Source organism: Choloepus didactylus, chromosome 17 (assembly GCF_015220235.1).
Source record: "Choloepus didactylus isolate mChoDid1 chromosome 17, mChoDid1.pri, whole genome shotgun sequence".
NCBI classification, from domain to species: Eukaryota; Metazoa; Chordata; class Mammalia; order Pilosa; family Megalonychidae; genus Choloepus; species Choloepus didactylus.
The window spans coordinates 12,038,785-12,061,813 of NC_051323.1; the positions used below are offsets into that span (position 1 = coordinate 12,038,785).

At 38.8% G+C, this 23,029-nt stretch overlaps 1 protein-coding gene and 1 pseudogene across 2 annotated transcripts in view; one reads left to right on the forward strand and one right to left on the reverse strand.

Annotated features, from left to right (window-relative positions):
- Positions 1-23,029, reverse strand: part of CTNNA2 (catenin alpha 2) — a 1,138,501-nt gene that overhangs the window by 700,732 nt on the left and 414,740 nt on the right. The gene's annotated exons all lie outside the window — the stretch shown is intronic.
- LOC119512737 lies at positions 19,265-20,317 on the forward strand (annotated as a pseudogene).

The window sequence follows — 23,029 nt, forward strand, 5'->3', positions numbered from 1 at the left end:
AAAATAAGAGCAAGTCGCCAAATAGACCCCCAGATCTATGGTCGACTGATCTTTGATAAGGCCCCCAAATCCACTGAACTGGGACATAACAGTCTACTCAACAAATGGGGCTGGGAGAACTGGATATCCATAACCAAAAGAATGAAAGAGGACCCCTGCCTCACACACTATACAAACATTAAGTCAAAGTGGATCAAAGACCTCAATATAAGAGACAGCACAGTAAAACTCTTAGAAGATAATATAGGGAAACATTTTCAGGACCTAGTAACAGGAGGTAGCTTCTTAGACCTTACACCCAAAGCACAAGCAACAAATGAAAAAAATGCATAAGTGGAACTCCTCAAAATTAAAAGCTTCTGTTTTAGTTTGCTAATGCTGCTGGAATGTAAAACACCAGAAATGGATTGGCTTTTATATAAGGGGGTTTATTTGGTTACACAATTACAGTCTTAAGGCCATGAAGTGTTCATCAACAAAGGGTACCTTAGCTGGAGAATGGTCAATGGCATCTGAGAAACCTCTGTTAGCTGGGAAGGCACGTGGCTGGTGTCTGCTCCAAGTTCTGGTTTCAAAATGGCTTTCTCCCAGGACGTTCCTCTCTAAGCTTCAGCTTCTCTCCAAAATGTCACTCTCAGTTGCTCTTCAAAACATCACTCACAGCTGCACTGAGTTCCTTCTGTTTGTCAGCTCATTTATATGGCTCCAGTAATTTAATTTAGACCCACCCTGAATGGGTGGGGTAACACCTCCATGGAAATTATCCAATTAGAGTCATCACCCACAGTTGGGTGGGGCACATTTCCATGCAAACAACCTAATCCAAACATTCCACCTTAATCCCCACTAATATGTCTGCCCCACAAGACTGCATCAAAGAATATGGCTTTTTCTGGGGGACATAATTCATTCAAACTGGCACAACTTCTGTGCCTCAAAAAACTTTGTCAAAAAGGTGAAAAGGCAGCCAAAGCAATGGGAGAAAATATTTGGAAAACATATATCTGATAAGAGACTGATATCCTGCATGTATAAAGAAATCCTACAACTCAACAACAATAGCACAAACAGCTCACTTATAAAATGGGTAAAAGATATGAAAAGGTATTTTTCTGATACAAACGGCTAAAAAAAACATGAAAAATGTTCATCTTCACTAGCTATTGCAAATCAAACCTATAATGAGATACCATCTCACACCAATAAGGATGGCTACCATTAAACAAACAGGAAACAATAAATGCTGGAGGGGATGTGGAGAAATTGGAGCACTTATTCATTGCTGGTGGGAATGTATAATAGTACACCCACTGTGGAAGACAGTTTGGCAGTTTCTCAGAAAACTAGACGTTGAATTACCCTTTGATCTGGCAATTCCACTTCTTGGTATATACCCAGAAGATATGAAAGCAGTGACATGAACAGACATTTGTTCACTGATGTTCATTGCAGCATTGTTCACAATGGCCAAGAGATGGAAACAATCCAAATGCCCTTCAACAGACGGGTGGATAAACAAAACGTGGTCTATACATATGATAGAGTGCTCTGCAGCAGTAAGAAGGAACAAGGTCCTGAAACATAGGGCAACATGGATGAACCTTGAAGATACAATGTTGAGTGAAATAAGTCAGACAGAAAAGAAAGATATTGGATGGTACCACTTCTATGAACTCCCTGAACAGTATAAATCAATGTCTTATAATGTAGAATATAGGGGACTTAGAGACAGAAGATAGTGAAAGGGGAGTGATAATCTAATATGTTCGGATATGTTAATGAGGGTGAATTCAAAGGTATAAGAATGGATAGGGGTGATGATTGTTCATTAATGGGATTATAAGTATCAGAGTAGTGAAGGCAAATAGGATTGAAAGGGGTTGTTTAAAGGCATGTGTCCCACAGAGCAGCACTACAAATATAGATAGGTGTTTGCATGATATACTTCTAAGGTATGACACTGGAACAGAGAGTTGACAACAGAAGGGTATATGGGAAAAATCCACTTATTGCATACTAGGAATCATAATTAATAGGAATACCTTACTAGAACCATGAAAATACTAGGGACAAATAATTAAGGGCTGCAAAGAGCTTTGAGGTGTTTTGGGTCACGAGAATTGTTTATAATGGAGAGTGATGAGGATTATACAATTAAGTGATGATAATGTGGGATATGGATGGATTATTAAAAAAAAAAAGAGAGAGAGAGTGATCATGTCAGCACTGAAGCAAGCTGCTCTGAAATAGTAGTCATGAGAGGAAGGCCATCAAAATAAATGAGTATAAGACCTTGTGGAAAGGCCAACTTTCAAATACAGACTATGGGGAAACAAAAGCTGTTGTTGACAAGCAGCCTAGCTAAGCTGAGAATGTTAACTTTTGAGGAACAGTGCAGAAGAACGTGGGTCTGGAAGTCCAACCTGAGATCAATGCCACCATCAGCAGGATCCATGTCAGGTGGACATGGAAGCCCTAGTTGGTTAGCAATGAAGGATCTCAAGACTGCTGGTTCAAATACATGTCCCTCACTAGGCTTGCAATGGCTTCTGAAATTCTTACTATAGGGATCATCCCTTTGGGATAAAGTGCTATTTCCAAGAGCCCTTTGTTAAAGTGCAAATGTGTAACTCAAGAGACCTACCCATTAACTCAATGTCAAACACGCATTGTTTATCATATCATCATGTTACCTCATATGAGAGAGTTCTGAGAAGAGAGCAGAGAATCTTTGATTTTGAGCAGAGAAAATAAGGCAAAGATAGAAGAAGAGGCTGAAATCATGGTCAGAGGACAGACAGGTGGGGGACTGTAGAGAGGGTGTTTCAGCAGGGAGGGGATTGCAAGGTAGTTAAATGTGACTAGAAGGGCACAAGATAAGCATATTTATTAGTGTCAAATTTTTCATATACCATTTAGTGTTACTCTGTTCCAATTATTCTTAGTCTTGTACACGGTGACGATGGGAACTGTGTTAAAGTTTGGGGACTGAACCAAAGAAAATCTTCATTGTTACTGGAGAGGAAAAAAAAATCTTAAACACCATATTGATAGCAGTTCAGTAACATTAACATGGTTAAAAGATAAACTTTGTTTTTTAAGAAATTTGTGCAGCCATAACTGATGTTTTAACTCTTTGCAGAGAGTACATATCCCTGAGTTTAAAGGCTTTCAAAAGCAGTATACCGGCTTTGGGAATCAACTGTGATAAAAGTTTCCTCTAAATTTTGCCACATGATGCCCTTACCTTTTTGGTAAGTGATTTGCCCGAAGATCAATTGTAGTAATGGGGTTAGGCTAGTTCAGGGTTAGCCACCTTGCTTAGGGATTCATAAGGAAGGAAGGGACCCTGATGCATGAACATACAACTGGTTTATTCCTAATTAATGAGCCTCCCTGTGCATTGTCTGTATACTCACTGCTATGTAGATGTGGGTCTCCTAGCAGCCTACATATTTCATATGAGAATGACAGCATGTGCTTTTTGGGGGTTTGAGGGTTCAGAAGTAATGGATATTTATCATTATCATGTTGTTAAGATTAATAGGAGTCACAACCTGCACAGAGTGAAATATTACAGTATTCAGCGATGCCTCATATTTGATCCTGAGCCTTCTCGTTCTACACCACTGAAGGAGTCCCCTAGTTGGAAGTAATTCCTCTCTTCTCTGAATATCTACAGCACTTTAGCAGCACTTTTCCAACAGTGGGTAAAATAGTGGGTCTTATAAAACACCTCTCTCCTCTATTAAACTGTACAAGTCTTGTCGACCAATCTTTGGATGCCCTGCAAAATAGGTGCTCAACAAATATCCACTGGATGAGTGTGAGAGGCCCACGTAACAGTTGGCTGGCTGGTGCATCTCATGTGTCTTCACAGTAAGAGGCGGACTTTCTTGTTTCATTTCTAGAGGTGGAGCTAGAGGGACACGGACCAGAGAGACGCTCAGTGAATAAAACAGATTAACTGGAATCTTGGCCTAGCTTGTGAGGTGCTCTAAGGAGACCCCCTGCCACTGCAGACAACGTGCCTATGCCCCAGATACATCCCAGAAGACGGAGCATGGAGGCAACGTAGGAGACAATTCCGACAGCAGCCGATTGAATCATGGCAACTTTCTCCTGCTGCCTGCTGACACTCTAGAGAAGGTTGGCTGATTGTCACCTTTTTTTTGCCCCCAGATTATTAGACTGAGGATGAACCTGAATAGAAGAAAGAGGGGAGGAGGAAGGGACTTACAACAGTGGTAATGAGTATTCCCAAGCAGAACTTAGTCCCAAGGATCAAATGAGTCTTTACCTGCAATTTTACATTTGCAATGAGTACTTTGAAATTAGCTAAAACAAACAAACAAAAAACAAGCAAACAGAAATCACCTCCAGACAGAAAGTTCCAGAAAAGACTGTTTTTGTATTTTCTTTTCATGTAACTTTGCCCTTAGCTTCTACAAGTTCATTCTCCTAAGTACTAAAACAACATGAAATAATTACCAGCTCACTCTAATTTATAGGGGATAAAACGATGCAGTATTAAACTCTGTTAAAGTAAGGTAGAACAGTAGTGTGTGTGTGCCTGTATGAAAACCATCGTTTTGCAATTCTGTGAGTAGGAATTTTCTTTCTTTATATTTTATAACTGTGGTATAAGTAAGACAGTTAATTTCTGTATACTTATATCTAGACTTCTTACTAAACATTTGTTCCATTTCTTTTTTTCTAATTTAGTTTACTGCCAAATGGCCAATTGTGGAATAAAAAATTAGGATATTACAACCAAGCAAAGTAAAAATATACCACCAAAAGTAAACAATATTTTGGGGAGAAGGAAGCAATTTATGTGTTTTAAAGAAGAAGGATCCATCTATTTCAAGGAAAAAAAACACAGGAAACAAAACAAGTTCAGTGCTTGTATTTCATAGCCATAATGAAAGAACGATTGTTTGAATATATTCATTCCAATGTAAACAGGTGAAATAATAGGGCAGTGGCATAGGAAGGGAATGGAAAAATGACCAGGCTTACAAAGAAAGCTAAATCTTTAAGAAGTCACAAGCCTCGTTTTGGAATCAGAAGTTACAAGCTACTTCAACAACCCATTAGCTGCATCATCAGGCACTCAACACACACACACACACACACACAACTTGGTGTTGTGTCTTGAACTTTTAAGAAACAATACTACAACAATAAATTCTATGTTGGCATACTATCAGCATGATAAAACTCCATTTTATTCTGTGTTTGAAATTCTATAACACCAGTAAGAGCTCGTCAGGTCTCTGCTTCCCACTGCTTCAGGTTATATGATTATACAAGATCTACTGCTTGCATCACCTATCAATGCCATTCTTTCCGGAACGTTCCATGACATCGTCTCCAAATGATAGCTGCCTGGTCTTTAACACAAGAACCTAAGAAAACCAAAGGCTTCATTGCATTAATATGTTTCTGACCAATTCTACCTATCTACTTTTACAGCTTAGCCTTAAAACCCAACTAAAATCTAATTTATCTGATCTCTGGATCCTGAACACTATTTGGCAATGAATCTAACATTACTACACAGCATGCCCTAAGGCGTTCTAGATAACACTTTTCAAAAATTCAGCAAATACTATTTAAGGCTACAGCAGTCTCTCTGGGTCACCTCCATGTCATTTGAAGAACAAACACTTTGTCCTTATGTAATAAATGCATACTATAATTTTATACGTGTGATTTCAGCTATAATTTATGTGCATAAATGTGAATAGATCACTTGCTTTTCTTAAATTTTGATTCAGTTTCTAAAAATGTCAGCTAAAATTTTCTGATAGCTACCAATTCCCCCAAAGCATGCATGTACACACACGTATGCACACAGAATGTCTTAAATTTTTTCAAATTGTGAATATACTTAAAATGTATAAATGTTACACTGAGAAACCCCTTTATTTAGAATGTCAGTCCAAATAAATCTCCATTACTGCATTCCTGCTACTTGATTTTCTGAAACTGTGAAAAAAATCATATAATGCTGATACTAATACAATTATATAAATCAAACCCTAAAATATAGATTTTATTCATATCCTTCTACATCTATAAAAATAATGGGCTTAATTGCCTTATAAAATGTATACAATGAAATATGTGGCAGTGAGTCCCTCCTCCCCACCTTCCAAGACTTCTCAGCTCTTCCTTGGTTGGGGGAAGGTAGTGGAACTGAGGGCACTGACATTTTTGAGAGCCAAGCAGTGTTCCAGGCATTTTCACATATATTGATCTCATTTAACACTTGCAGAAATACTCAGGAATAGATATTAGGCAGATGAAATCTGAGTAATGCAGGGTAAGAAACTTGTGTGCTTCGAAACATCATGACTTAAGACTCTATCTAGTAATAAGCTAATAGAATTCACAATGCATGTGGAATGCCCACAGAAATAACTGCAAGAATCTACTCCATCAGTGAGTCTCAAAGTCTCTTACGTAGCATCGAAATGGGACAATACATACCACGGAATCACCAAGAGAGAAATGGAGCCCTTCTTTAACTCTCTTACAAGCCTTCTGATTAAGTCTAGGATAAAGTCTTAGCTTATGACTGCTACCTCAAGTCTCTCTAGCAGGTGCTAATCTATCTTTTTAAAAGAGGAAATAGGCCTCGCGCAGGCTTCGGTATGGCCTTAGTATTCAATTTCATTTTTCTTATATTATTTTTGTGGTTATCTTCTATTTGATGGCAAATGATACTGATGTTCCTTTGAAGACATAGTAATATTATACAATCAACCTTTTAAACATGTATGATCTTAAAAATGAGGAAATTTAAAGAAATATCAAGTAATGGGAGGTGTGTATGGATATGGCAGGAAATCATCAGAGAGAAGACATATGTCTGAAGATTGTGGATGTTCCACTAAAGAACATGAGAGAAAAACCCTCTTCAAGACCAGAGGGCATCCCAGATCATGTAGACTGGCAGCTTACAAGCAGATGGTTTCCTCAAATTTCATTTCCAAGCTTATTTTTGGAACACTGATAGCAATTTCCTTTATAAAAGCACTATACATGGTCATTAGTTTTTCTAACCAGGCCAGAAAACCCTAACTCAGACTATAGCTGAATTGGCATACATTTGCAATAAAAACACATTTTTAAAATAAAAGTATTATCACTCAAGCTTTGTTGAGTGGATATTGCTATCTACCTAGGGAGGTCATTGTTTTCCCCACAAAACCCAGTCTTCTGGATTATCAGTCTCTCCAAACAATGTCACAAGTTATCCATTCCCCAAAGCTAGAAAACTTTAACCTCTCTTAATCCTTCAGTGCTAGAATCAAACTAATCATCTAATGTCTTCTAATGCCTTCAAATATCCCTTAGGAAGGTCTTTGGAATCTGACCTTTCTCTCCCCACCCCTGCCTTCTCAGCCCAGGTCTTGACCATCCATTGCCTGAAGAATGGCAACTGTTTCCGGAACAGACCTCTCCTTTTCATGCATTTTCCCCATTGATTCCAAAGGGAAATAAAAGTGTAACCTCACACTGTTATAATGCTGATAATTGAACAGAACTGATAAGAGACTGAATGAGAAAGGTCATTGTACTTATTTGAAGGCTTGCGTTAGGCATAGGATGTGCTCTAATAAGAGCAGGAGGTAGTGATGGGAAGATCTCTGGGGAATATTATTCACCTTGTCTAACTTCATCTCACAGTGATGGGGAGACCTTCAGGTCAAGGCTTCGCAAGGCAGATGATCGGAGTGGTTATTTTACAAAAATGTTTTGGGCTTTGTATTTTTTTTTTTTTTTTAAGAGCTCACATGAGGAACCAGCGGCAAGCCTGATATAAGAGAAGAGTAAAGAAAGTGGAGTGCAGTGAGGGGGTCCGCCAGAGAGAAATAAAAGCCAATAAATTGTAAGCTCCGGGATTCAAAGTAGCCCCTCACAAGCCTTGTATTTAGTGCTTATTTGTAATTTTGTATTCTTTTTCTTAAAGAAGGCCCTTGCATTGAATGGGCTTCAGATGTCTACCCCAGAGGAAAGTGTAAGACTTCTCTTATGATAGCAAAGGAGAAACAGGCCGATGGATGGAGAGGAGGGAAATATATTGAAAAGAAAGAACTTGAGTGTACAGCTGAGATGGGGTGAGATGCGCCCCACAGAGTTCCCCGAGCCAGCCACCAGGGGGCACCACGGAAAGGTTCACCTGGGCTGTCAGGTGGGCGGGCTTGGTGTGGGGAGAAAGAAGACAGAAGAGGGGAGAGCCAACTGCCTCTAGCTCTGCCCCCGGAAAGTATATTCAGGAATTGGCTCCATGAACTAGTGGGTTTTCATGACCCTTCCTTTTGACAGTTCAGCAAATTAAACAATACTGTAAATTACTGATAACTTTTTTCCTTTATAAGTTCTCTGTCTTCAAAACCATACACCACTGACAATTCCTTTTGTAACTACGCTCCAGGGAAAAAACACCTTAACATGGGGGGGGGGTAAAAAAGTAAAAAAGAAAGGAAAAGAAAAACACAAAAAACCTTAGCAATATTGAGGGAACTAGTGCTCCTGAGAAAGAAAAAGATTCAAGAAATATTTTTTTCTTTGCATCTGAAATACACTGAATAGAGTATATTGTTCCTGTAAACCTTTTGAATCTGATGTCTTATTAAAAATCCTGTACGAAATAAAATAAGCTTTCCATTTTATTTATTATGAAATCTCCATTGCCACTGCACAGAATAAGCAGATTGCTGAATTATGCAGCAGTTACAGCATGCAAGCCTGCCCTCTTGTGGATACAGCCCTTGACAGTCTAAGGGACTGGGATTCGCATTTAATTTTTATCTCAATGGATTCTGTAAGGAAACAAGCCAAAAAAAAAAAAAAAAAAAAAAAAAAAAAAAGCCATTCCAAAAAGAAATCTCTGCAAGGCAAAAGAAACCAAGATACACTATTTAACACAGCCCATCTTTTGCCAATTTCCTTTGAAAAATAATCAGCAAACCTGAAAATATTTTGCAAAAGCAATTTGCAAATGGTGGTCATTTCCCACCCCAGCTAGACATCTGGATTAGTCTCATGGGTTATCTTTATATAACTACAGTGTGGTATAGATTCTTCTATTACAAATATATTTAAAGTTTATAATTTTGCTAGAGCGCTGAACAAGGCGGGGCACAATGGTCAATCATGAGGGTAACTAAATCCAGGAATCTAAAAATAAATGATGGGGACTCATCGTAGGGAAGCAGTGTAACAGGAAAGGATGGGCTCAGGGACAGGAAAATGTGATCAACAGGAGAATCTGAGTAAAGTGTAAGCAAGGTCTTATTTACTAATTTTTGCAACTTTTTGTAAGTTTGAAATTATTTCCAAATAAAAAAATTAAAAAAAGAGGGAAGGTCTTGGGCAGACAGGAGTTGAAACCCTAGATCTACCTCCAAAGGATGAGGAAACAGAGGCTCAGAAAAATTGTGTCTCCTCCAAGGATTTTTTTCCGAGCCTCTGTTTCCTCATCGGTAAAACCGAGATGAGAATGTTCTGGCCCAGGGTGGCTATCAGGAGAATCGAAAATGGTAAGTGCAAAGCACCTAGCACCACAGCTGGAACAGAGCAGCCTGTCCACAGTGTGTTCGCTGCTACTTTCATTTTCCTGTGGAGAGGAAGATCGGTTTTCATCAAGCAGACAGGTTAATTTCACTCTCCATGTCCAGCAAAAGCCAAACAAATATACCAAGCATCTCTTCATAGCCTGCTAAGGGGCTGTGCACTCCATCATCTCATTTAAATAACTTCCAAGGCCTCTTGATACGTTATTCTAAAATGCCTCTTCAGAAAGCAATTCTAAATGCTCTGCTCATCATTTAATGTGAAACCTCGTTGCATTTGTCCTAAATCTACCTCTTTTCTGTAAAGGTACTTATATTTAGAACACAGAATAGGACTTAAACCATTGCAGTGCATTCCCCTGTTCCACTCAAGTTTCCCCTGCCCAACCTAGGGGAGAAGAGGGGAGACCTTCCCCGCTTCCCTATAGAGTATCACCTTGGCTAGCCCTGAGCTGCAAGTCAGGGGTGGAGGTTGCACTGGGGAGGGGAGGAGTTGGCAGCCAGCCCCCTAAACCACATGCCCTTCCTGCTTGGGCAGCTCCTGGGCTGCAGAGGGTGGGCCTGCCTTTGAGGCGGCGGAAGGAAAATGCTCAGGGGCACCTGGGTTGACATGCAGGTCCCACTGTAAAAATAACCCTTGTGACCCCAGTCAAGTTAACTTATTCAAACCTCAACTTTCCCACCTGTAAAATGGGGACAATGCAACAATTTTACAGAGTTGCAGGATTAAAGATAATACAGGATTTAAAAGGTAGCCATATCTTTTTGTTATTTGTTACGTGAAAGGTGTTTTGCTGTTGTTGATAGTGCTTGGAAACAGGCCAAGTTTATTTTCATCATCTTAATTCAAGCTCACTCAAAGTCAGAGACAATAAAATTTCTCCAAAACATGTTTATTGATAATAGGTATTTAAAATAGGTCATGTCAATAATGTTTTTAAAGTTTTAGATATAGATTAGCATAATTTTAGAGCAGGATTTTAGCAATCATATAACCCTGCTATTTTGTTTTACAGATTTGAAAAACATATATTTGTCAAAATCTAGTCAGCTTATTGCATTTGTGAGCATAAAACACAGACCTCCTGTTTTCTCATTTTGGGGTGGTTTCTACTACCTCATGTGACTTCTTTAAATTTTATTTTATAGTTATTATTGATCTAAATGCATAATATACAAAATTATCTGGAGATGGCATTTAGCTGCTATAAATGTACAACCTGCAAGAACTGAAACCACATAAAACAATACAGGCAAATGAGGCACAACAGCATTTTAAACATGTTTAACAGTAATGGGTGGTGGGGCCACATTATTTCTAGGAGATCCAGAATCTTAAAGACCCGGACTTGAATTTCTGTCTCATTACTGGACTTGGCTAGTGGCTTAAACTCTAGGAGACTCAATTTTCTTATCTAGAAAATGAAGATAAAAATTCCTGCCTAACAGGGTTGTTAGAAGATTCATTCTGCGATGTTCTGGGCACATGAAGTATATACAGTGAATGGTAGTGCCCTTTCCCACCCCCTTTTTATATAAAACCCATGAATCTATGACCTGTGGCATGACGTCTACCCAATTGACACAATAAATACTAATTTGATGATGGTGATGATGACAAGAGTATGGCCAACGACAAGCTCTCTGAAGGATGAAAACATAGCTGTAATTATTCAAGATATTCACCCGCAAAAAAAATTCTCCAATTTGATAGCAGGGAACTAACCTGAGAAGATGTGTGTACATTAAAATAACAGATTAATGCCCCGTGAAACACACCCTTTATCTCAGCGATCACGGAGATCAGTGCACGGTATCCCAGAGGCTACACACAAGGTTCCTTGATCTGGGCAACAGCAGGACGATAAAGAGGCTTTCTAGGAGCTCTCCGGCCCACGACATGAAACAGGAAGTAAGACAGTTAAAGTGACAGGAACAAGATGGAGTGACTCACCAAGTTTCTAACCCAATACCTGCATCTAAGGAAAAGCTTGAGTATCTACCACTCTGTTAAAAATAGGTCTGGTTCAAACTTTCATTTTCTTGAAGATTCTGAGAGCACTAGTTACATGAAATGTAAATAACTGTCTTCACTTACACTCTTTATTGAGGATCATTTTAATATTGCAAATTGAGTATCCACAATGCCCGCAATGGAGTGGACTTCACTAAGTCGCCTTTTAACCCCAACAATTCAAACTGAATTAATATTTTAAAAAACAAAAACCCAAACTGAAGGTTCAAGTTTCCTGCTCCAGAATTAAGGGAACATGAAAAGAAAAGAAAGAACCTTAGATGGATACTTCAGCCCAGTGGGGGAGGTGACCAGGAGTAGAAGAAAAAACCTTTAAATCTTGATTTCACGTATCCTGAGTAGCAGGTCCACCTGTCCCCTGTACTTCCATATTACACAGTTAGATGGTTCCTTTGCTGTCCGTTTCTTCTCTCTCCTTCCATCATTTTCCTCCCTCTGCAACAAGGGAGTACATTTTCAGAGCATGGGAGGATACTGGAGGTAGAGAGTGTGGCGTTTCACACAGATGGGATCTTCTGCACTGGTTTTGCAATCTGGATGAGGAGCAGCACGACTTCCTCCCAGGCCCTAAGTGGATGGGGCTTGTCTCCATCCCCCCCAGGGCCCCTTGCATCAGAATTGCCCCAGGATCCTCAGCTTAGTCAGCTGACCTTAAAGAAGAATCAGACGTGCCAGGGAAGCTAATGGTGGTTCCAGACAGCATACATATTAAAGGATACCTTCAGAAGACAGCTGTTCTCATCTAAAAGATTAGAGTGGGAGATTTCTGGCACCTTGACAAAGGTAAAGAGAGAGAGATTCTCAGGGCAGGCGAAGGATCTTACATACTCAAACCACACTGGGGTAAGGAACCATTTAATTCATTAAGCTGGCCTCGTCTATATCGTCAGCTTTGGGGAATATCTGTTTGTCTCTGGGGTTTTTCTGTCCTATCATCTGAAAGGTATAAACCAATACTTCTCAAACTATCTGGGGTGAGAAATATCTTTTTTTAAAACTTCCAAGCTATTATGGACAGATTTACTTTTGTAAAATTCAATAAAATTACCGTATTAATGTAAAATTGACACTAAAGTTTCTAAATGCTGACAACGACTGTACTTGTAGCAGACTGGCAATAAACAGTTTATGGAGTGCTGTGGCCCTCAAATTACACTTGGTGAAGCATGAGTACAAACCAATTGAGAAACCCATTCTTCAAAATTAAATTTTATATTTTAAAAGGTACCCAAAATTCATGATGTAAATATAGTTTATAAAAAGACAGAACAAACTTAAATGAGATAAAACCCCAACTTAATGGAGAGTTTGTTACACACAAGGTATCTGCTAACGGCTACTGAGCCCCAGGCACACTGTGAGAAGTTGCATTGTGCAGGATACTGCAATTATTCATTCAATTTCATGATTTAAAAAGTATGTGATCAAAATCACCAGACATAAAAAAAAAAAAAAATCATATATTATTTTTGTGTTGAAGATGACACACAGTAGAAAGTGTACCAGTTTGTATATATTATGTCCCCCAGAAAAAGCCATGTTCTTTGATGCAATCTTGTGGGGGCAGATGTATTAGTGTTGATTAAGTTGGAACCTTTGGATTAGGTTGTTTCCGTGGAGACGTGACCTACCCAACTGTAGGTAATACCTTTGATTGGACTGTTTCCATGGAGTTGTGGCCCTGCCCACTCAGTGTGGGTTTTGATTAGTTTACTGGAGCCATATAAAAGCTCAGACAGAAGGAGATCAGATGCTTGCTCCAACTTAGAGAGACATTTTGAAGCTGGTCGTTGAAAGCTGACACTGACATTTTGGAGAATGCCATTTTGAAATGCAACCTAGGAGCCAGCAGACTCCAGTCATGTGCCTTCCCAGCTAACAGAGGTCTTCCAAATGCCATCGGTGTTCTCCAGTGATGCTTTTGTTTGGACGTTTTCAAGGCCTTCAGACTGTAGACTTTGTAATGAAATAAACCCCCTTTATAAAAGCCAATTCATTTCTGGTGTTTTGCAAAACAGCAGTATTAGCAAACCAGAACAGAAAGGTTGAATAAAGAGGCAACTTCTGGGTCTCTCTGCTCCTCAGAAAACAGGAGCTAAGACTTGCTCTAAACTGTAACATCCTATTTACTGTTGTGGACTCTTAACAGACTGGACATGTTCCAAAGACCTGCTTACTTCAATGGGAACATCATATTCCTTTAAATAAAATATTATATAATTTTTATTGTGAGTTAATGGATAAAGAATTTGTAAGCACCACAACCCTACATGGATTTGCTAAATACAATCCACATAAAGGTAAATTCATTTCTTCTTTTGACAGGGAGATGTGATAGATGTTGGGGTTTCAGCAGAGCGTTTAAAATATTTTTAATGGTCTTTCCGGGCAGCTCTAGGGGGATGGTGGTGGATTTGAAATTGAGTAAATCATTGTATCCAAAAGTAGCTAGTAAATTGATTCCAGTAGAAGATTTCTGGTAGTGAACTTCAAGAAGTTACCAGAATGGTAGAGACTTGAAGAACTGGTAGCTTTTCAATTAGGAAAGAGTAGGGAAAAGCTGGCTGTCTTCAAATATTTCAAGTACTCTTATATTTAAGAGAGACACAGAGAGACTTACTCTGTATGATTCCAAAGACCTCCTAAGAAGAATGGGCCCACATGATGAGGGTCTTCATGGAACAGAATTGCTTTTCTGATGATAACCTGGGAGTGTACAACCATCAGTGCAGCCTGCAGCAGAAACTCACCCAGGATCATCATCACTAATTAACAGTCAAATGATCTTGGCTTCCAGTAAGTCTATAGTGGTGGCCAAACACAAAGCACATGCTAGAAATCCAAAATGGTTGTCCAGTCATGAAAGTTTCACCATAATAAAATCCTTACTTGACGGCAGTTCCATGCTTCACCAGATGTACCAATAATTAGCAGTCATTACTATCTCCAGAAGCAAATGTAAATCTAGGGGAACCCTAAGGATGTGACAGCAAAAGCTAAGCCAAAGAGTCCTCCCCAGGGAAAGAGGAGGTATGTGTTATTATTATTTCTTTTGGGAAGGCAGAAGTCCCCTCATCTTTGCTAAGTCTTAGCTAGGTCCCTTCTATCTAAGCCTCTAACTCAGCCATACACTAGGTAAGCTACAAAATTGCTCTGTCAAGATATTATGAATAAGGAATGTGGAGCTGAATATCATTTCCATTCTGATCATCTCTGAACCTAAAATCTCCTCTCATTTTTCAAAGTAGCCTTGTGTATAAAAGGAACTGAAGAAAAACTAGGTGAGAGGCATATGAGGGACAAATACTTTTCCTTGATGATGGTGGTACCAACCTACAATCCACAGACGCACTTCTACAAGATCATGGAAGCAATAATGTCAGGATTGGAAGAAACCTTAAAGGTCCCCCCTTCCTTGACTTTGTTTTTACAGCTTCCCTGGAAAATGGTCACACAGTCCAGTGCAGCACACAATCTAGAGACAGAAGTCACCAACCTTTGAGGCAGCTCCCATTGCCTCAAATGACAGAATTTGCTGGAGAGTTTGGCTACTCAAAACTTTTTACCTTATATTGAGCCTAAATATGTTCCTTTGTGGTTTCACATACAACTTTGGAATCATACAGAGTAAGTCTCTCTGTGCCTCTTAAATATAAGAGTACTTGAAATATTTGAAGACAGCTAGCTTTTCCCTACTCTTTCCTAATTGAAAAGCTACCAGTTCCTCAAGTCTCATTACTTTGAGTCTCTACCATTTTGGTAACTTTCTGAAGTTCACTACTAGAAATCTTCTACTGGAATCAATTTACTAGCTACTTTGGATACAGTGATTTAATCAATTTCAAATCCACCACCATTCCCCTAGAGCTGCCCAGAAAGACCATTAAAAATATTTTAAACGCTCTGCTGAAACCCCAACATCTATCACATCTCCCTGTCAAAGAAAGAAATGAATTTACCTTTATATGGATTGTATTTAGCAAATCCACGTAGGGTTGTAGTGATTACAAATTCTTTATCCATTAACTCACAAGCCATCCCTTTAATAATGTGTTCAACAATTGTGTTATTATTATGAAAAAGACAATCTATGCCCCAAGGATTATGTTAGTTGCTGCCATTTTTTTTCAGCACCAGTCACACAATATCACCTAATAATATAATGAGAGGAAAATTACATTTTACAATGAGATTCGAAACCAGACTGAGAAGAGTTGACTTTATCAATTAAGCCTGCACGTACATGAAGCTGCTTTGTGGAATCCATCTCTCTCACCTGTGTCATCTGTGCTGAATCAAATTAAGTGCAGACTGATTGGAAATTGGGCAGACACATCCGTTTATCCTTGGTAGGTAACAGTCTCTGTCTTGCACAACAATGGATCAAGTTTCATCTGAATCAGATTCATCTTAACCTGCAAAATACTTTGTTCCCCACCATGTTATGAATATGTACAATGTTCAAAATGTAGTTATCTGAAATCAATAATGATTAATGGAGTAGAATGCTGGACCCTACATGTATAATTTCCTTGAATATCCCATTAGTGGCTCATTTATTCATCTTTATTTTCCCCTTGCTGTCTAGAAGAGTGTTTAATAATGAGCACCAAATAAATATTTGAACACCGTTGACTAAAAGTAATACCACCTTGTTTAAGTTAGCAGACTGCATGGCAGTTATAACCACAGCTGTCACAGGGCAGAAAACTGTCTAAGGAAGGATCCCAGATAACAGATTACCCTTAAAGAAGATCCTTGAGTTTCTGGAGGGGTGTGTCCTAAAATCCCACAGTCACAATCCTCCAACACCTGATCTGAGATGTACAATTAAAGTACATCTGAGAAAGTTAGATAACCCTTTCAGATTCAATATAACCAAGACAAACATAAGCATCTTGTTTTAAGGCCATTTCCCCCCTACAAATAAACAATGTTTCTCTCTTTATATGACTCATAATGTTGAAAGTTACTAGGTGCTGCAGACTGAGCAGAGAATGCCCACAGAAGAGGGTGACAGTGGGGAGTCTGCTAGGCATGTGCAGTGGGTCACTGGTCACGAGATCCGCCTTCTCTGAGGCTCTAGCATGTGAGTTCCAACCCCAAGCCTCAGCCAGGACTGAAACACACTCCATGCCAGGAACTCTGGGCAGCCATGAATGTTAAAGCAAGGGCACTAGCGGTCTATCATGTGGATATAATAAGCAGGAGCTGAAGACAAATATTATATGAACAAAACCAACCTGCGGCAGGCCTTTAAACATCGCTAAATGCTTTTTTTAAAAAATTACAGCATCGATGAATCTGATCATCCTCAAATCTGGACCTGTTAATCCAAAAAATAATGAATAAATATACCTCATGGAAGCATAAAAGCAACATTTCTGGTCTCTTCTCTTTATCCTTTCCTTAAAAAAATCAATGATCAAACTACTTCAAGTCCTTCTCCTTGAATCCATTTTTTGTTTATTTATTTATTTAGTTTTCCATCCTCACTGCCTTCTTCCTACTTCAACATTTGATCATCTTCTGTCTGCACTCTCCTAACAATCTACTTACATGTCTCCAGTCTCCAGGGGGCACTCTCTACAACTACCCACTGCAGTTGGGAGTGGCTACTCCCAAACCCTGCAGAGGCTACCCAATATCACCCCATGTTAGAAATAAAACAAAAGAAAACAGCATTCGATAAACCTCTGATCGCCTAACAAAATAAAATATGTCTCTTATCTGCAATTCTAACTCTCAATAATCTAATCTCAACCTTCCTATGCAAACTCATTTGTTCCTCTATCTAAACTGAATCCTTTTTGCTAATCAAGCCAACCTACTCATCATGTACCCTGCACTTTCCCATAATGAGTTTTACCTTATGTCAGTCCTCCCACCTAACGTCCCTCTCCATCTTTTACTTTTCTTATTCCTTTATACCTTCCAAACACATCAAGTGCTACTTCTGCTATGAATAATTCCCTACTTCAACCCAGCTCTGTCTCTCTTAAACATGAATCATAACTATCTATTTCTATCTTGCTACTTATTTTTCATTGTGATAAGGGAAAGACTTAATCTTATAACATTTAAGTGCTATAAAATCATTCTATATCCTTGCACCCTACAAAAACTCCCCAAACAAAATACTCAATAAATTCTTAATATTTTTTCCAGTTTTAGTATTCAACACTAAATTATATTTTTAAAGGAACAAAATTTTTATTGTCCTTGCCATTGAGGAGCTCTACAGCAAATATTCTGTTACTGTAATCATTTTATGTGTTAAACACATAATCCTCAAATTATCAAATGTAATTTCCTTTTCGAGGTGTTAAAAAATAAAGACTTGGATTTACACAACCAATAAGTAAGTGTTAGTTTTGCTAAACTGAATTGATTAGTGTGGGGTAGGAAAAGGCCTTCGAGCCATCTGTAGCTCTCAGGGAAAAACATGTTACATTCTAAAGAAAATAAATGAAATGCTTATAGAGATGGTTTAGAGCATTCTCACTTATTTCTGATGAAAAATATTAAATTTATATTATGGTAAAAACTAAAACACATGTCAATTTCTAAAGGAATTGGTGAAAAGGGCGAGTGCACAGAGTTTTAGTTTCAGACTTTGTCATCAGAATATTATTCTCGGTTTAAAGGGCATCGCAGTGAGTAAGGGAGGAATGAGTGAAGCTGGGAGCCCCATGGAAAGGCAGATCTGACCAGGGATGGCTAAGAGACTGGAGGTAGTACGCACCCGTTTTCACTAGTTTTGGGAGCTCTTTACACAACTAGTATAAACCTATAGCCAGAAGAGTGATGCAAATTCCCAGGAGGCTCCGAGTCTGCATTCACCTCAGTATTTCGTGACTCGTCTGCTAACCTGCAAAGAGCTGGGCTTCTCTATTTTCTCATAATCTTCATATCCCTGCATAAAATCACAGATTGCTCTGATTCCTAAATAATGCATATCTCACAATCTCTTTCATGTCAATTATCTAGCTATTTCAGACAAAATGCTTTAGGGGTATGAATAAAATACATCATTAATTTCCAGAATCTGTCATACCAACAGGATCTTTTTTTTCTTCTTTTCCCCAATGAAATTCTACTTGAAAACCAAATATTTCATTCAATTAATTTCAGGGCTGCTCAGGGTGAAGTGGGTATGTGGGAGGTGGCTGTAGAGGAAAACAAGAGTCACTTTCACTCCTGTCTCCCCCTGGCCCACCGCTGGAGGTGCAGAGGCAGCTCAGGAAGCACAGTCTAAAAACTAATTAACAGTTTGTATTTTCTTCCTTCCCCTTTAAATTATATGCCAAACTATATGCGGTCTGTTATTACATAATCTTTGGTTTAGTGAGAATTGGTAAATGCACTTATTTTGCATTTAATTGAAATAAATGTAAAGGCCAATGCAATGATTAGAATATATTAGGTATATATCACAAGAACTTCCCTAATATTATACTTTACATGTCTTTTGCTCTTTCTACCGTCTTTAGGAGCTGTGTGTAGTTGTTGTTATTGTTGTTGCGGTTGATAACAATATCACTTGATAAAAGTATCAGTGTGGCTGTTTACAAATTGAATCATCAGGCGATTAGGCAAAGAAAGAATCTCGGGATATAAAAATGTATGTGCTGGAATCATGTATAAAATAACATCACAGGAGGCAGGGACAGCTTGGGATCTTCTTCCTTTGAGTCGTTTCCAGCTTCCAGCACTGGAGCTGCCAGCAGAGGTGTGTTCTAGGTCAATGACTTCTAAAATCCAGCTGGATTCATTGGACTGGCCAACTTGGGGAGTCCAAAGTCAAAAGTCTCATGAAACATGGCTATCCGCTCGTTATTTATGATGTGTTCCCTGATGCGTGCAAAGGTGAAAACGCAGTGTCTTTCCCAGCAGATGTGGCTGCAAAAGCTGACAGAATTATTACAAGGCTGCCCACAACTATCAGTGCAATGGAAGTTTATTCTGGAACAAGTGGTATTCTAAAGAAAGTGAAGAAAGGCTCATTATTAACAGATTCCGGTACAATCGATCCCACCATTTCAAAAGAATTAGCCGAAGAAGTTGAGAAAATGGGAGCAGTTTTCCCAGATGTCCCTTTATCTGGTGGTGTAGGAGCTGCTCAATCTGGGAACCTCATCTTTGTGGAGGGAGTGCATGAGCTCCAGTGTGGTGTATCATGGAGGTGTTGGAAGTTGGTGTTGGAATTTGGAAGTTGGCAGGCTTCAAAGACCTGCAACAACATGCTGTTCAATATCAGTATGACTGGAACTGCTGAAGTTAGGAATCTTGGAATCAGGCTATGGCTTGAACCAAAACTATTGGCTAAAATCCTAAACATGAGCTCAGGATGGTGTTGGTCAAGCAACACTTTCAATCCTGTACCCAGGGTGATGGATGGAGTTCCCTTGGCTAATAACTATCCAGGTGGATTTGGAACCACACTCATGGCCAAGAATCTGGTATTAGCACAAGACTCTGCTACCAACACAAAGAGCCCAATCCTTCTGAGCAGTCTGGCCCATCAGGGCTATGGGATAATGTATGCAGAAGGCTACTCAAGAAAGACTTCTCATCTGTGTTCTAGTTTTTATGAGAGGAGGAGACCTTCTGCGTTTGCCCTTCAGCTGTAGATGCTGCTGGAAACCAAACTCTTATCTTGGAGCCTCCTTATAGCTTACTCCAGAAGTAAATGGGTTTACTTAAAGGTCACCAGGCTGCTTTTGATTGTCTAGGTAACAGTAAACCCTAGGATTTTTTTTTTTTTTACCCTTTTTAAATGCTTATTCTTTTATTATATGTAGCAAACACATGTTAACTGATTTTTTTCTCTGCAAGCCACTAAGCGGTTGATTGACCTTTTTAGCACATTCAACTAAATCATTGAATAATACTTTAATCAGCATTTTATTTACTCTACCTTACAAATAAAACCAAATACTTTTTCAACCAGATGAACCCCATCTTTGATGAAAGAAAGGAAATTGATGTGAGGAGAGAAATTAGAGTAAGGAAGTGTAGTGAACTATTTTCTGCCTCCTTCAGGAAGCTTGAGCTGTTATCAAAATGGTGATAGTCTTATGTTACTGAGGTTGCTGACTTATTTTCCAGAGAGTAGATAAAGTAACTAAGCTTGTTGCTACCTGCTTTATAATTTGGACTAGGTTACAGTATCCTAGTATGCGTCCCTCTTGTTACAACTCTCAATGCTCAGCAAACTTTTTTTTGTTATATTTTTGTTTCCTTGCACATTCTTAGCTACATAGTTTTGGATTTTAAAGGAATGACATCTTTAGACCTGTTCCAGAGCCAACCATGATAGTTACTTTAGATGATTATTACATTATTCTAAATAAAACCATTTATTTTGAATTCAAATAAATTTCTGTGCAGATACTACTACTACTACTACTAATAATAATAAAAGCCACAGAGGTGAAAAGGCCCATGATACAACAAATACACTTAATTTATAAAGTAACCTTTGGAGAACAAAGACATTTCTGTCAAATCTCCATTTATAAGGAAATCTCAATGAATAAAGGTTTTTGCTCTAAGTATGTTGGCAGAGGCACTTAAAATCTATGCAGTGCAAAGAAGATGACTGGTTGAGGTAATAACATCCAGCTCAATTCTCTTTTAACCCAGTGCTAAGAATCATTTGTAAAACTATCATGGTATTGTTTATGAAACTATTATCAGTCAGTAACTGAGTTGACAATAACATTAAGTAGACTTAAATCAAAGACTCTGAATATCTTTGTCTTCACTGCATAAACAACGAAGACAAGGCCACACTTCCTTTGAGGTCTAAATGAGAGCCAGCATTTATAATGCTATTATTAGAAAAGGTATGGACACTCTTGAGCCAAGATCAAATAGACTCCCCAGCCTAAACCTCATTCCTTTGGTCTCACCTCCAGTTTTATCCCAAACTCTCAGCTCACTCTAAAAATGTGCTTTGATCAGCTTCACTCCATTCATCAACTAGGTCAGTGACCATGAAAACAACTTGGACCCTGGACAAGGGGACGGAAGGAACCTGTACTCCTGTTTAAAAAAAATGTAATGCCTTGTTAACGATGGCAGATTTAACACACACATTTATCACTGCTCTTTTCTGAAACCCCATTAAAATGACCAGAAAGCAATTTTCTTTTAAAACCATCAATCCTTGGGAACAATGACAATAGAAGAAAACAGCAGTGAGATTGTTGAAGCTGAGAGCAGATGGAGGTGTGCTAATGTGTTTAGCAGGTCCAAGAGAACTGGATCCTAAACCAATCCTATTTACACAGTAAAACCCTCAAAGATGCAGGAATTCTGGGTATCAGCTTCTTCTGGAAGAAAGGAGGAGAAAGGTGAGGTAAAAAATGAGACGACTGGCTGGAGTTCCATTTAAAAAGCAGTTAACTCCCAGATGTTCTCTCCTACTTCAAGCCGCAGGCAAATAGGGTTTATTTTCAGAAAAGGATGCAAGGTGGGTCTTTGGACTGACCAGACTAGTCAAGAGTAGAGACACTGGACTGAATATTTGGGGAATTACAGAAGCATTTATATACCAGGGCTTTCTGTTCTTGAAATTGCCGCTACTGTGGTCTCCTACGAGATTCACAGCCTCCACTGAGAGACTGAAGCACAAGAGATTGCACTGTTGAAAAAAAAAAAATCACACATTTAGTTGTCTGCTCTGCTAATACCCTACAGGCTCTTCTTTGGGACTGTGAGAATTCTGATTGCTGGCTCACGATGCTACGTTTGTCTACCTTCTATTTCGGGATTTGACAGGGTGGTGCTACCATCTCTGAGATGCACTGGGAAGAGAGATTTAACTAACCCCGAGAGAGCAAAAGAAACATTAGGAAAAAGATGTACAAAGCATGGGGGAAAGCTTTAAATGGAAAAACAAGAATATCAAGAATCCATGTGTTATGTGTAGGTTTGTTAAAACATAAAACACAAAGCAAGGGAAAGAGCCAAAGAGTGGTGATGGAGGGGTCAGAAGACATGAGTTCAGTTTTAACTAACTCTGTGACCTTGGGAATATCTTTACCATTTTTTTGTTTTGTTTTGTTTTTGTTTTGTTTTGTTTTTCCCCAGATAGCCTGCCCCTCAATTCATCAAAATATCTTGAAATCAGAAAATGGGAAAATAGATTGTGATCCTTCAAGAATACTGGGAGAACTAATAACATAAGAGTAAGAAAGAGATGTGCACTTGGGGAAAATTGAAGAGAAAATAAGCATAAAATTCTGTCAATCGTGAGAAAAGAGGCAATGTCCAAAATAAGATGAAGTTCAGAGAACTTATCCGTAAGCATCTCATAGATAACAGAGAGATGCATCTTTCCCAAGGATATGCATTTGTGGGGTTTAAAAGTGTGAAATTAGCCACTGGACTACAG